Consider the following 16,675-nt stretch of genomic DNA (forward strand, 5'->3'; position numbering starts at 1 on the left):
ATTGAAATATCAAGACAAGGAAAAGACTTACCTACGACATACATAATGGCCCGATATTACTACTTAAAATTCCAGTAATTGAAAATATGCTAAAGTACAAGTTTTCTCATGATGCTGCAGCTGCTCTGCTTGATCCACAGAGCAGCTCAGGTAGCACCTGAGTCTGACTTATTACTTGCCCTTGTGCCACATTTTCAAAGGGCAATGGCAAAATACTACTAATACTAGACCAGACACACTAATAGTCAACGTCATCACTCACTTAGTCAGTTGCTTTTTACAGAAATAATGACAGGGATGGTAATGAGTACTGTATATGTTGTATTTTTAAGAAAAATCATACTTTGACTGGTGTTATTTTTTGCTATTATTCTGTGTGTTGGTGTGTGTGTCTTTCAGTCATCAGCAGTGGACCTGGATCATGCACTTTTTCAGCCATATCCATCACAGCTGATTTTTCAGAACTTCACCCCTCGGCAGACCTACAGTACACGTCTTCTGCTTTTTAACAGCGATAAGGTGTGTAAATGAGTGGTGAATGTAAGCAGTATAAACATAAGTCACTTCCCTTAACCACGCCCCCTTTGGTGCTAAATTGTTGTTAATGTTGGCAGTGTAATTATTTTACCATAATGGGACAGTGGACAGATTACTAAAACAGTAAAATACTGTCTTAAAGGAGAATATGTGGCAGTTGTGCATCCAAAAATGAGTACAGCAGTCCTAATAGCGAGTTGGAGCCATAGACAGTATTTTCAAAAGGTGGGACGAGGCCTACACTGTTTGTTTTGACCAGTTTTCAGTTGTCTGTCAACGTAAAGTTAAGCCAGTGTGAGTTCACACAAACATCTGCTCCTACAAATGATTATTAATGGTTTCTCATGACTCATAAACATACACTGACCCATTCACACTAATTAACATGCATACAAAAGGCATACAAAACATACAAAAACAGTCATTCATTCTGGCACGGAATGGAATTTTCAAAGGAGACCACGGCTGTAGCACTGCTGTTGGACTTTCCTTAATTTCTGATGGCATATCATGGTAATTTTATGATTTATTACAGTAAACCTACTACAGATGTATCCTTTAAAAAGTGACAGATGTCCTGGAGATTCAATAAAGTAGTTTTTTCTGTCAGGATATGCCTCCTCTGGCCACTCGGTGGGGTGGTTTTTCCACTTTGAAGGGGGCAGACTGAACGGACACCCATTAACCCTTACTACTTTATTTTTTTTTTCTATGTAATGACACTGATCAGTAAAGACATACCATAGTTGTCCACCACACTGGCCATAGGATTTGGGCTCCCAGTAGCTCAAAGGTGATGCAGTAATTTTATGCACTTAAACTGGCAAAGACTTTGGAATTTACACACCAGACATATTAGAGTGGTTGTTTTCACCTAAAAAAAAAGGTCAGAATCATGATGCAGGAGTAAAGAACCCAGATGGGTTGGTCTAAGAACAGCTGTGAAATGGAACAACAGAAACAGTCCAACTCTTAGACAGCTGAAAATACAACAGAAAAGATTTACAGCGTGTGTGTTTGTGTGTGTGTGTGCGCGCCCTGGGGTGTGGGTTGTGTGTAAAGACAGTGGAATGATCGGAAAAGGTCATGATGGATTGGAGGATGTATATCACTGCAAGCTGCACATGACACCATCAAGTTCTGATGAATAAATCATCACTTGGGTGTGTACCTGGCTCTATATTTGTTGCTGTGTGGGGTGTACAAATTTATTAAGTTTGTGTATGTTTTTTTTTTTTTTTTTTTTGTCTAGGTTATACGGCAGGTGAAGCTGGAGGACCAGCAGTCAGACATTTTCCGGGTCACTGGTGCCCAAGATGTGAGGACGAAGGTTTCACCAGGAATGTCTGCTGAATTCACTGTCTCCTTCAGCCCACAGGAGAGCAAGGTAGTGTAAATGGAGGGGAGTCTGACTGCTCCATAGAATAATCATACACAGAAGGCTGGATTCAGGGAGCGTGATGAGGTATTAAGGTAACATGTAGTTAAGAGACTGATATAGAATTTAGATTAGATTATTAGATAACACTGTTAGAGAGATAATACTCAAAGCAAGCACTCTTACTGAAGACAGAATCACAGAAAAAATACATAAATTAAGTATATGATATGAAATCAATGGCAGTTTCTACATTAAATGGATGCACTTACTTTGCATTCATATTTCACAAACAAATCTCTACATCAGAGTCAGAAGGTTAGGGGTCAGGGTCAGGCATTAAGTTACACCAGCACATCCTTTTCATGTCTCTTTTACTGATACTGTGGTTAAAAGTGAAACCTGAGAAACGTGGGTCAACATGAAAAGTAGCAACATTACATTAAAGGTAAAATAATCCCTCATATGTGTCATGGCTGTTTTACAGTGGTCACCACACTTTGCTGTTTTCAGTCTTGCTATCAGTGTGGTTTTAGTGATGTCAAAGACTGTCAGTCGGTCAGCTGGTCCACAGTATGAAGATATTTCACAAATGTCTAGTGGGATAAAATGATGAAGTGATGACATTTTATATCCAAAAGGTCAAAGGCCAACTTCACTGTAATATAGTCTTCTGCAAATATACAGCTATCTATCAGTCCTCAATACTCTCTATGTGAAGACAGCATTATTCTCACTGGACATTGTTCACTGGAATAATACATGTCAATATATTGGTCACTTTCATTTCTCCAAAAAATACAATTCAATTTCTTTTTTTTTAATATAATAAAAACAAAGAGGCCCTATTAACATGACTATGATAAAGTACAGTATTGCCAAAGAAGATCGTACAAAATGAAACACAACAAACCAAACAAACAATAAAAATACAATAGGAAGAAAAACTTGGTACCAAAACTTTTCAAATGACTCCAAGGAAGCTTATACTGGAAATCCTTCATAGAGAACAAACAACAGGTAATTAAAATCAGTCAAGCAGCATTATGTAATATTCATAGAGACATTTCAGTGCCTATCAACACATCATTCATATACGCTTACACAGAAATATCATGCATGCATACTTAACCAGCCCCTTAAAAGAGCCTTTTATAGTACTAATGGATACACCCCTCTGTATTAGCTTCAAATGGTACATTCTGGGTTCCCCCCTCTATAAAAGGCTTTGGACTCTCTCACCTCTGTTTGATAGTTGGACCAGATTACTCTGCATGAAGGACGTACTAGATGGTTAAAAAACAGACAAAGCACTTGGTAACCCAAAAATATCCAAATAACTGACCCTGAAGTTAAAACTGTGTGTTGCTGTGTATGTTTCTTACACCTGGTTGTGATTACTGTTGACATGTATAACACAGCAAGCTGAAATGATTTAACTGCTAGCTAATGCTAGATTACCATGCTAATGCTACTCTTAATGCTAATGCTAGTGCTAGCCTTGTAGACTGCAACTGATACTTGAACAATGGTTAATATTGCAGCAATGATGTTAGCAAAGCACAACACAAGTAGCAACAATCATATCAGTTGGTAAGATGGAATTAAAAGGGTTGTGAAAGTGTACAAGAGCTGTGTGCAACCTGCTTATTAAATGGCATGGGGTAACCCCAATAAACAGACATTCATCAACCCCAAAGGATGAACTGTAGTAATGCTGCGTTCGAGACAACATCAGAGGTTGGAATTTCCCAGTTGAACTTGCCAACTTTTGAACTCAAAGCCTTCCAGGTGCACAATGACAAAAGTGAACAAAAAACATGACTGACCCTGACAAATTGATAAGTTTTTTTTAGTGCACACTCAGTTGAAGCCTCAGCAGTACAGCTTCCTTGCATAAACAACACAAAGGAGGAAAAACAACATGTGAGATAACAGATGGCATTCTGTAATTCATTTAACAGTATTTAGTAACATTGGCAACATATTTTGACATCAGTTTACACGCAGAACAGGTTTTTATATGACGGTATCTATTATTTTAGGCTTTAATGTGTGCTGACGTTGTGTCTTCAGACAATGACCTTTTCATGACGTCGGGGTAAATGGATTTGCCGTGAATTCACAAGCAGGAACTCTGACTTTGAGTGGTGTTCCATTGTAGTTTTCCTCCTAATAAGTTGGAAAAATTCTGATCTTTGATGCTGTCTGGAACGCAGCATAACTCCTAACCTCAGACTATTGATCCAGCACCATCATCAGGTGAAAATGTCACTCCAAAGTCAGAAATCCATATTCTTCTCCTGCCTGTAGTACAAGAGGTGATGTGAACCTTAATGATGTCCTCCTCAGCTGAGCTGTAACCTCTTGTCCAAGAGAAGATGCATTGTTCTTTTCTCTGCTGTGATACAATTGGCTATAGTTCCTAAATCAATCTATCCACCACAGGATCTGTGGATTATCTTGAGTAACCAGGGCATGTTTTCTGGAAAAAGACATTGCTGTTGAGTTTTTCAGATATATTTTTTCTGGTGTTTTGAGCACCACAAGCAGGCGAATTCCATTATATCTGAGAGAAAGCAGACATCTCTGTGGCTGATAGGTAAGTAGCCCTATAGGTAAAAGGAAAAATACATATTTTTGATTTTTGGGGAGAACTGTCTCTTTAATTAATTCTCCCTTTAATTTCTTTAATACTTTAGTTCAAAACCAAATACTTGAACTTGCTAAACTAAGATGCTGAATAAGGTCCAACATTATACCTGCTAAGCATCAGCATGTGAGTGTTGTCACTGTAAGCATGCTGATGTTGGCATCTAGTTCAAAGTATCACTGAAGTACAGCTTCACACAGCTGCTAGCATGGCTCTAGACTCTTAGGTTTTGTTAATAATATATATGGAGATTGAGTGTGAACATTTTTTTCATTTTGTTCATCTAGGATTACCAGCACAGGCTGGTATTTGTGACAGAGCGAGAGCGGTTTGAGGTCTCAATCCATGCCATTGGGCCACGTGCCATTCTTGACTTTCATGACGAGATCCTTTTACCCGTCTGTCCTGTTAAAGCCTCCACTGAGAAAACTCACCTTGTGCGCAACATTGGAAACGGCAAGGCCAAGTTCACACTTCATACACAGAGGTGAGAGTTAGTGCAGGACAAGCTTATGTTGACTGTGTTTAAATGATTTAACCGACTTTATTTTACTATACAGCAGATCGTTTCAGGCTTCAAGGCCTTTATGAAATACCTAATAAATACACTCACATTTGTCAGTGTGTAAACATTTAAATTTTATATACTCTACCTTAAAATTATAATGTGACAGCAAACATTTTGCTTGGCAACTCCTTCATTACTATTAATTACAATTAAACTTAATTGAACATTTGGCTTTCTTCTGACAGTTTCTAAAACAACATTACACTATACCTTATCATCATTTTTTGATTCCACGCAGTGAAATTGTATTCTGTTTTATTTTCCAGGCCCTTCTCAGTGACGCCCTCCTGTGGGAGTCTTGATGTAGGAGAGAGTGTGCAGGTGACTGTGGGTTTTAATCCCATGACAGTCGGAAAGCACAGCCAGGACCTGCGTCTGCACTACCATACTGGTGAGAAAAATCCAGGCCACTAAAAAAAGACCTACAAAACTGTATGTGAGCTAGTGACACAAATACCAACTAACTAGTAACTAATTGGAAATCATGACCATAGTTTCTACTAGAATACACGTCAGTAATGAGTCATTTCTGTTTCTCAGAGCTGTAGTGAAATATTCATAGCTGACCTTGTTGCAGTGCATTTCTTGCCAGCTGTGTTATTTTTCCCTCTTAGCATATTTCAGAAACTAGCTTCTAGTGTAAACTAAACTCTAAATGTCTCCATGGAAGAGAAGTGATGACTTTTCAGATGTTCTTTATTATTTGTCAGAATGTGTTGGTCAATTGGTCTGTGTCTCCTTGTATGAAACACAAATCGGTGTTTCATAAGAGTGTCACAAATAGGTTCCATTTCGCTTCATCAAAATTTGACATTTGTATCAATGTAATTATGTACACACAAACATGAACTCACACAGTGAAACTTCAAACCTTTAAAAGTAGTGTCACCTCAACCTTGTACATTGTCTCATATCTGTTATGGCCTCGCAAACACATGCACACACAACAAACACACACACAGATAGGAGCAGAGATTTTTGACAAAAATCTACCAAAAAAGGAGTTTGCATAATCATGTGTTTACTACAGTCACTGAGGTAAACACCATAATGAGATTGTGTTTCTGCAGAAATAGTGACCCTGAAGCAGAACGGGAATTCTGAACAGGGCCCACACACACACACACACACACACACACACACACACACACACAAAGCAATGGTTACTGTAAATTCCTCAGTGCAGCCCAGAGTTTGATGATAGTGGCTGGTGGACATTCATTCATTTTAGTCAGATGAGAAGCCGGTTTGTTTCATTGTCGCATGTGTGTGTTTCCCTTTCTCACACAGACTATATGCAGCCCTTATCTGTCAGTCAACTATGCATAGTGTCCTTTGTAATTTTCTCCTCTTTGCTTCTTGATTGAAACCCAATGCGTTGGCTGTACGACTGTATTTTCTTGTATGAACATGGCTGGTTTTGGACTCAGATTGATCCTTTAACCTTAGATGCAGCAGATGAGTAGACACTAATGAGGTACTTTGGAGCTTGTCTGTGTGTGTTTGCTTGCGGTCATGAAGTCAGAGGTGACATAAGTAATGATAATGAGAGGGGATTTCATTGGGAATTGGACTGTGAACACAGTGGGCAGTTATTCCATGATGGCTGTGGTGTATTGTGTTTACTTGCAGCTTTCTCTGAGGGTCTGTTATCGCTCCTCTCTTCTGTCTCAGCTCTGGTTTCTTCTCAAATTACATCTTAATGGGCAGACACTAACTCACCACTATCTCTGCGCCTCTGGTTCTCTCTGTATAGTACAGTGTTGAAAGTGAAAATTGAACATACTGCCTCCACTGTTTGCAAATCCCTGCTCACAGCTTGATTATTTTATGACTAAAGCAGACAAAACCAGTGACTAGGGCTTCTGATACAGCAGTGTGACTGACAGTATGATGCCAGTTCAAGTATCTCTTGTGATTTTACAGAAAATGTTGTCATTCCATGGAAACAAATCACTAAAATGTAAATTTTGTGATAAAAAGATGAATGAATAACTTGACAAAACTGCTTCTTGTGTATTAATTAATATTATCTTATTTTGTGTGTTGTACTGTATGGATTCACCTCAGCTCAGTGCAGTAAACTAATGAATCGTTTGTCCTCTGTTTTCTTATTCATTAAGCATTTTCTTTTTAGCTTGATAAATGCTTGTTTTTAATGCCAACTGATTTCCTATCTGTGCTTTCCAAGTTTCTGTTTTTGTGATAAATCTGCTCATTTGTGATAATCTTGTTAATGGTGTTTTTTTCTGTTACGCCATACTGTCATTTTACACTCACCAGTCATATGTTCTTCTTCTTCTTCACTTTCAACTTCAGTAAATCAGGATTTTAACACACATTCTTCTTTTACTGGCAGTTTCATTATTGGTTTCTCTGTTGACTGATTTTTGGATGGTTGAAATATATGAGGAAAACAGTGTCTCCTCACTCAGTTGTTGGTCTCCTGTTTGTGTTTGTGTGTCTTCTGCCCAGGTGAAGATGTGTTCATCAGCTTGTATGGGGCTTGTAAGGAACTGGACGTCCATCTTGTGCCTGACTCTGTCATGTTGAAGACGACTTACATATCCCTGTCCACTGTACGCACAGTGTCCCTCACCAATACGAGTGACATCACTCTCCAGTACTGTTGGACGACATGGCCCAACCTGCAAGAGGGGGCCCTGAGCTTACTGAGGTATGTATGTGTGCACACAAATGATTTAACACAGACACTGCAGGAATGTGGCTTTGACAAGATTTTTTTTTAAAGTGTGGGTTTTGTAAGCTCTGTCTCTGCACATACATCTAGCAAGGAAAATTACCTGCTGTTTTTTGTCTTTAGCACAGCATGCGTTGCCAGAAATAGCTCAGGTGTCTATCACATTATGTCTCCAGTTCTTTGTTTTTCTCTCTGCCTTTTTTTCTCTCTGACCCTTCTCGTTTCTCTGTTTTTTCTTTTTCACCTTCCCTTCCTTTCTCCAGGGAGAACTCAGTGCTCCAGCTCGAGGAGGAGGAAAAGGACCAGTGTGAGTCCAACCCAACAGCGATCCATTGCCTCCCACTGCTGCCCAGATTCCTGCAGGAACGCAGGAATCAGGCTGTGCAGGACGACCACCTGGCCCTCTCAGACAACTGCATAACTGTGGAACCAGCGGTGGGTTTGTGTGTCTGTGTGATGTCTTCTCTCTCGATCTCTCAACCAACTAATTGTTAGTCCACACCATGACTGTGTATAAAAAATGGACAGCATGAGAGCTCCCCCAAAGTGAAGCTAAAACATCTAAATCACCTCCAGGTGTCTGGCTACAGTACAGGTCATAAACCCCGCCCCTTCCATGTTGGCAGATGGGACATGGGCCAAACTAAAAAATCAAAGTACATGTCAAATATTTTTTCCCAAAGATGGTTTCTGACATTTTGGGCAGTACTTACCATGCTGTTGTATGTTGAAGTGTTAATTTTGCTAATCAGTTTGGTTTTAATTAGTTATTTGATGCTATAAAAAGGACTGACAGCTGAGGCCTGCTCCCAAGTGAGTTGGCAGGATGTATAGGTGAGACCTTAACACGGCAGCTCTAATCCTGATCACTACTGTGCAAAGTCCGGCTCCAGATGACGACAACAGTGCAAGATGGGAGCACTTGTATCCAGGATATTCTGGCTTCACTTTTCTACAGTGGGAACTAGTGGAGACTTTTGTTAATGCCATGGGGAAAACATACATATACAGTATTCTCTGAGCTAGTGGAGATTCAGTAGCTTGTCCAAAGGCACTTGAACAAGTTGGATGTTTGAAAAGGGATGCTTAATTTAAAGGACACTTCTCTCTACATGTTATGCCGCCTATGTTTTCTTGTGACTAGAGGGACAGGAATGAGAATCTGTTGTGGATCCCTCTGAAAAATTCTGATCTGTGATTAGATGTGTCACAACGAGTTAAAATTTGTCTCTGTGGTTCGTTTGTAAAACCAGCCCGACTCCTCGATGACAGGAAGATCATGGACTGACCTGTGTGTGTGTGTCTTCTCTATAATCTATAAGTAAACTAACTTCTTGTTTTCTTCTTTTCTTTACATGGCTCAGGAGGGTGAAATATGGCCCAAACTCACAGCACAGTTCACCATTGTCTTCAAGCCCAAGGAGGCCAAACTGTACCAACAGACTATATACTGTGATATCACAGGTCAGTACCTATCTAGAAAATCCAACACTCATTTAGATTTCACATACAAAAGCACAGTGTTGCATGTAATGCAGTAACAACCAAACAAACCCAGTTTTTAGCCATGCTACTGGCATGGGGCTCAGGAGGGCAATCTCAGTCAGTTAGCCCACCACGTTGGTCCAGATAGAAATATTGTACAATTCTTCCTCTTTGGACTCCCATGTGTATTTTACAAATGTGGGATTTCTCCAATTTATCTGTGGTCACAGACTGAAAAACATAAAATCAAATATGAAAAGGGAAGCAAGTTCCCTTAATCCATTTCTGCTACAACTCTAATCTACTACTTCTACTCCTTCTCTACTAGAGATATAGTTGGCCTGATCATGGCCAGAGGTCTAAAACATTGTATAAACATATAGTGAATTTCTAGAATTATCTTTTCAATGTTAGAATGAGGATACATTTGGTGTTGAGTTGACTCACACAAACACAAAGCACAACTTGTGTCTTTAACCAAAACTCTCTTAGAGGATAGCTCTTTTCTTTTGTTTGTTCTTCAACATCTTGGAATTGACTGTTTTAACAACTTCAAGCAGACTGTGTACTCCAGCTGTAAATCAATAGTTTTGGCTTTTTCATAAAAGATTCTCCTCCCATCAGTGGGTTGGTGCAGACAAAGGTTTACTCTACTCTAAGGTTTAGTCTACTGTAGGTCGCACACCGTGTCAGTCAGTTTGTTTGTTGTCGGAGGACAACTGCTCCTCTCAGCTGGATCTCTTTTATGTTCTCTTTCTCCTGGATGATATCCACAGTCAAAGTTGGTTGAAGCACCGTCCCTAAATCTTCCTAAATGCTGTCACCACTGGATGATTCAGTGCTTCTTGATCTTATATTCATACTAGACAATGCAGTCACGAGGCCCCAGTTTATTCATCTCATCCCAGTGGAAGTAAAAGGTTGTTGGGAAATTTGCATGTGGCCGTCACGTGTGTCCTCTGAGCCGGAGGCCAGATTTACATTTATTTCCATGTTTTCTGAGGCGGGTGACGACCTGACCAGTCCAGGTCAATGACAGCTGGACTGGAGACTGTACTGTACCTGATCCCTCACTTTGCAAAAATCCTCAAAAGCTTACGAAGCAAAACTGAAGGGTAGACCTCTAATGCCCTTAAATAAGTGCACAGAGAGTGAAGTAGAAAGGAGCTGTGGCAAAGCAAATGTTTAGCTAGTATTGTGACTGTGATTTGCATTTTTACTAATATTTGATTCAGCCCTTTAAACTATAAACATAATAAACTTTTACAATTCGGCTGCATGAATCTGTCAGTGTCAGATAACTTCAGTACAATTTCTTTTCCTCAAATTGTCACTTCCTGTATAGGAATATATATTATGTATATATATGTGTGTATATATATATATATATATATATATATATATATATATATATATATATATATATATATATATATATATATATGTGTATATGTATGTATGTATGTGTATATATATATATATACATATATATATATATATATATACTTTTTTTTGTTCCCTCTGACCCAGCAGTATAGTCTTTTTTTGGTTTATCTGTCTTAAATTATGTTATAAATCTGTCTGTGTCTATACTCAGGCTGTGAATCTCGGTTACCTCTCACAATAACGGGTGAGGGTATGGGACCCGAACTCCAGCTCAGCTATAAGCTGATGAACATGGGAGATGTATTCATTGGTGACAAAGACTCTTATGAGGTAAGAAAGGTTGTGTCCCTTCAGAAAATGTTAAGACATGCTAGTAATGTGGGGAGCTTGATGTGTGCAGTGTACATGTGTTAAACTGAGGATCTGAATGTAGTAAACAGCTTATGAATATGGCTTAGTCTCTCTACATTTTATGGTAAGTCTTTTGATCTAATTTAGGCTGCTAAAAATGGTGGGATAAAATTGAAATATAGAAATTAAAAATTAGAGATGCACTGATCGACCAGCCAGAGACCGGAACCGCCCGGTTTTCAGCGTGACCGGCCCTGACTGGTGACCGGCCGGTCAGCGTCACATATCCGATTCTGTGCCCGTCATTGTCACACACGTGTTCTGCACGATGGTCACGTCATGCACGCAGCAGACAAACTGACCGTGACGTCAACACAGCGCTGATAACAGCTACACACTCTGATACATGTCTGCTTGAAGCTGGTGTCAGAGACAGATTCCAAGAACAGGATAAAGAGAGGACATACAGTCTACAACGAGACAGAGCAGCTGACAATGTCGCAAAACAGCCAACTCTTCAGGCTAATGTTAGCCAGCAGCAGACTGCTGTTCACAGAGGGACAGTTAAAATCTCACCTCCTGTTCTGGCTGAAGAATAAACAACCTGTGTTGATGTGTCTCCTCAAACATTTTCTCATCCAGACTCCTTTAACTTCTGCTTCTGTTTTTCTCATGGCAAAGTTTTACGGCAGCAAACTGTTGCATTGCGTCCGTCTCCGGTTTGTTTACATCTGCTTCCACAGGAGATGACGTGAAATCGCGTTCCGCGAGATTCCATGATATCGTGGGTTTTCGTGAGTCATCACATTCAGCTGATTCATAATCTTAATGTAAAACTATAATAAGCCCTGGCTGTAACCTGGAGGACTTTGGAGAAAATGTAAATAGCATTTAATGAATTTTTAATAGTCAGTGTCATATTATGAACATCTAATTTAATTTTTACAAGAAAAGTTGCAAAAATGTTTGTGAATGCTGTCAATTCCAGTTCTTAGAAAGACTGAAAATCGGAATTGGTCAAAATCGGAATCTGCAGGCCAGACCCTTATAAAAACCGGAAATCGGAATCGGTTAAGAAAATTGCAATCGGTGCATCTCTATTAAAAATACAAATGCTGTTGACACTTGAAATAAAATAAGAATTAAAAAAAAAGAAAATAAGTCTCAATAATTCTAAAAGTTAAAGTTCTGACTTCTAGAGTCACGCAGAACTCAAACCCCAGTCCCCAAGACTCCACCCCTGGTCTCCCCAGGGAGAGTATTTTGTTGAACCCATTAATCCACCACACTCTCCTCTCTACAGAGACTTTGTTGCTCTTTATTGTTAAACTAGGGATCCTGTGTAAATAGCAAAGTACTTGCCTTGTGAATATTCTCATCCATGTGCAAATTAGACACTCACAGAAACACAGAAAACAACAAGTCATGTCAACTATACAGTGGGAAATGCCTATAAAATATAATGCAATGAGATAGCCATGCCTTAATTATGTTTCCTTCTTGAAGCTTATAATAGTTTGTTTCATTATTCTATTTGATGATATGTTGTGAGGTGTTCATGTTATTATGTCCACTACTGAACATATCCATATCTTGTGCTCCACCCAGCAGGCAAATATGAAACAACAGGAACTACCATGTTTTCTGTAATTTGACAAAAATAGATATTATACATTTTTTTAATACTTGCTCATAATAATAAATGTATAAATTCTATAATACTAATTGAATAAATAATATTGACATTGTCTTATATCTTTATCAGTGACAATATATGTGTTGTAAGGATGAACAATGTATTAAAGTTACATTTGGTGTTTACATCATCCTTGTTGGGTGTCTGTTCTCGTAAATAAGTCTAAACTAACTAAACAGAGAAAATTTTCAACATAAAACAACTTATGTTCTTATATTGTTTTAATCCTGTAATAAATTAATCAAATGTTTCCTGCAAAATAAAATGAGTCTAGCACTGTTTATACATTGCTGTTTTCCTTTTAAAGTTGAACCACAGTGGATAATGTCACAAGATAAAAGAAAAACATGACTTGAGTTTCGAATCAGTGGACCCTTTTTCTTTTTGTCCAGGTGAAGCTGATCAACAAAGGACTGATTGATGCCCCTTTCAGGCTGTCAAGCCCAGACACCACTTTTGGCCGCTGTTTCTCTCTAAGTCCTGAGGAAGGTGTTGTTCCCTCTGGGTCCTGCCAGATTGTGGAAGTCACCTTCCACTGTCCCATCTTGGGAACTTTCTCTGAGGACTTGCTGCTCACTGTCACAGGACAGCCTGAACCCCTTACCTTGACCTTCAGGTGAAGTTAGAGAGTGTAGCAATTCTAATTTATCTGAGAAAATATAAAAACTCAGCCTTAAAAGTAGTGGCAGTGTTACTAATGTAACTATGACTTTTTTATGATACTCACAGTACTTACTGTTTTTTTAGAATCCTTCAACTTGCTGTTTCTCATGACTCGTGTTTGTCTTCTCTTTCAGGGGTCGTGTCATTGGTCCCACATTCAACTTCAGTGTTTCAGACCTCAGTTTTGGAGATGTAGCCTTTGGTAACTTACTTAGTGAATTACTTATTTTATCGGAAATTATTCATTATTAGGTTGTATTCAGTTGTATTGTAGTCAAGAGAATTCCAACATTCATACAACGTCTTCCACTTCAGCCTTCGCTTTATGTTCTCGTTTGTTCCATATTGGTCACCCTAACTTTTTCTCTTCTCATCTTGGTCCTCTTTCTTTTTGTCTTTATCTCTCTGTACAGGTTTCCCCAAAACACTGACCTTTTTTCTCATCAACACCTCCTATGTGCCGATGACTTTTACCCTGCGTGTCCTGGGAGACGGGTTGGGGTCTCCGAGCGTGCCTTGGGACAAACTGCTGTCTGACATGTCCAGGAACAATTGGCGAGTCAGTGCTGCAACAGACGTTTATAAACGGCCTGTTGAGTTCACTGTCAACCCTGCTACAGGCTCCGTGCCTTCCTCGTTACGTATCAGCATCAAGGTACAGTAAATTAACAAATGGAGCAACACCCATTTAAAGTCATTTTGCTGTCTCAGCAACATATTACAAATCCTTGCAAACATGTATGCCAAAGCTGTACTAAGCACTGTGTTTGTGTAGAAACATGCTCATAGTTTCATTCTAAATGATGGAAGTGTCGCTGCAAAAGAGATAAGCTTTGCATCCCCTTGTCATGACACAGGAGAATACTGTGGTAACCATGTTATCTCCCAAATAGTAGTTTGAATTAGATTTTTTTTTTCCAGTCCAGAGAAGCCTCAGTGATGCTTTATCGTTATTGAACCACAATGGTGCTTGGAATTTAGCAGTTTCCTCAGTGGGTAGATTGAATAGGTTAAAACTCTGATTTACTTTTCTTGCAAACCCAAAATAATGTCTACTTGTAAAGAGGATTTGTTACAACCTAACAATAGGCCCTTCAAAAATAGTAGTCCTCTCAGCCATCTGACTGTGCAGAAACAAGCTTTTGTGGCAGGAAATTCCAAACTTTTGAACAGTACTGTTTGTGTGTATTATATGTACAGGTGACACTGTGCTCCAACACAATCAGGACATACAGGCTGGCACTGGTGGTGGATGTTGCAGGTGTCGGGGAGATGATCAGAATTCTGCCTATCAATGCCAGGTCAGTCACATTTATAGATGTGAACATGCACACTCTCTTTAATATGCAGACATTCTCAGACATGCATCTGTTGACGTTAGTTGTGTGTTGTCTTGCAACATAAACAAGTTAAGTTTGACTTTGTCCATTAAGGCCATAAACACATTATTGGAGCAGCAGTCCTGTATTTCTTTCTCTTGTGCCACAGCACTCTTTGGTCCTCTCCATTTTGAAACAAACTTCATGAAAAATGAATGATTGACTAAAAATGAATCACCATCCCTCTGTCCTAGTAAGATGGAATATCCTCTCTTCTTCTAAAATGGGTGTTAAATATGAAAATATATTCTGACATGAGATTTGTTAGAATTGTGTCACAGGATGCCATAAAACAGCAGAGGTTCCTCTTGCTCTCCTCTGTGTCTTTTTTTCTGTCAGTAAGCTCTGCTGTGTAGTATGTGTTAAATATTCACAACACAATTTGCATAATAATACATTTGACTGTCACCTGCATCATCACTCAGAATAGGGCGATGGTATCTGACTTCCTCACAGCAATCACCGTCATTTGAAATTTATGAATCAGGTCTAATTAATAGACAGTTTTGGCATGGTGCAAAGCAATTACTGTTGTGATTCGCAAAGAAGCCCCAGATCTTTTCCTCTCTGTTCCCCTCTGTTTCTCTTTGTTAATAGGTGTGTTGTTCCTGATATTGTGGTGGACACTCCGATGTTGGACTTTCAAAGGTGTTTCCTCGATCACCCCTATGAACAGAAAATACGGCTGATCAACGACAGCAATCTGCATGCCTGCTATGGCGTGCTTGATCAGGTTAGATAGATCATTGCAGTAAATAATTTATTAGTGTGTGTATACTGTATGTGGCAGCGTGTTCATAGAAAAGTGAGATAAACAAGCACAAAACCTGCAAAAGCAGAGCTATCCATATTTTAAATGATGGCACATTTCCAGCTCAATACAGCAAAACTTGCATGGTAGAGGTGAGTGACATGACTTTAAAAATAACACCTTAAAGGAATAGTGCAACATTTTGGGAAAGACACTTATTTGCTTTCCTGCAGATATTTAGATAAAAAGATCGGCAAAACTTTAAAGTCTGGCTGGTAATAATGAAACGACAGCTTAACTTAGCATAAAGACTACAAACAGCGTGTCCAAATGTAACAAAGTCTGCCTACTAAAGTAGTGCCACTAAAGATTAGTTATTAACATCTCATTTATTTTATTAAAAACACAAGTCAGAAAGCTAACGTCTTATTCTAGCTTTTTCTAAACTTTGCGTCTCTGCATGGAACAAGGATTGTGGATTTTGAACATGGGCAATATGAACAGGAGGAATCATCACAGCAAGAAAATTAAGCCAAACGTTGATTAAGGATACAATTTAGAGTCAAAATAATCAAGTCTTGGCTTTATAGCTGCATGCAGCTGCAAAGTATTGGTAAAAATTGCGGACAATATAATTAACCGTCCACTCGTTCAAAAACTGTTATAAGGGGATGGAAAATAAATTAGCTCCAAAACCATCTGTCTTTTAGTTGTGAATCTATATATTAAAATTCGTCCTGTGTCACCTTTTTCAGGAATATGAGGAGAGTTTGTCACTACTTTGTGGCAGTTCCAAACCCAGAGGAGTGATTCATCCTCACAGTTCAGAAGAAATTCCCGTATTTCTGCGAGCGAAGGCCGTTGGAAAGCAGCATCACATCCTACGCTTCACTGTGTTTGGCAGCCTCAAGTCACCCTTGGTCGGTGGAAGTCTGTGTGTGCGCTTCTGAATATCAGTGTTGTTACAGAATTCAGCGTGCATGTTGATGAAATTGTTATTTTTATTTATTTATTTATTTTATTATCATTATTATATTTGTCTGTATATGTTGGTAAATGTATTTTCTCAAATCTGTCACTGTTCTGTTCCAGGAGGTGGTCTTGTCATGTATTGGGCAGGGACCAGT

The sequence above is a fragment of the Lutjanus erythropterus genome, chromosome 13 (assembly GCF_056507025.1).
Source record: "Lutjanus erythropterus isolate fLutEry1 chromosome 13, fLutEry1.hap2, whole genome shotgun sequence".
NCBI classification, from domain to species: domain Eukaryota; kingdom Metazoa; phylum Chordata; class Actinopteri; order Lutjaniformes; family Lutjanidae; genus Lutjanus; species Lutjanus erythropterus.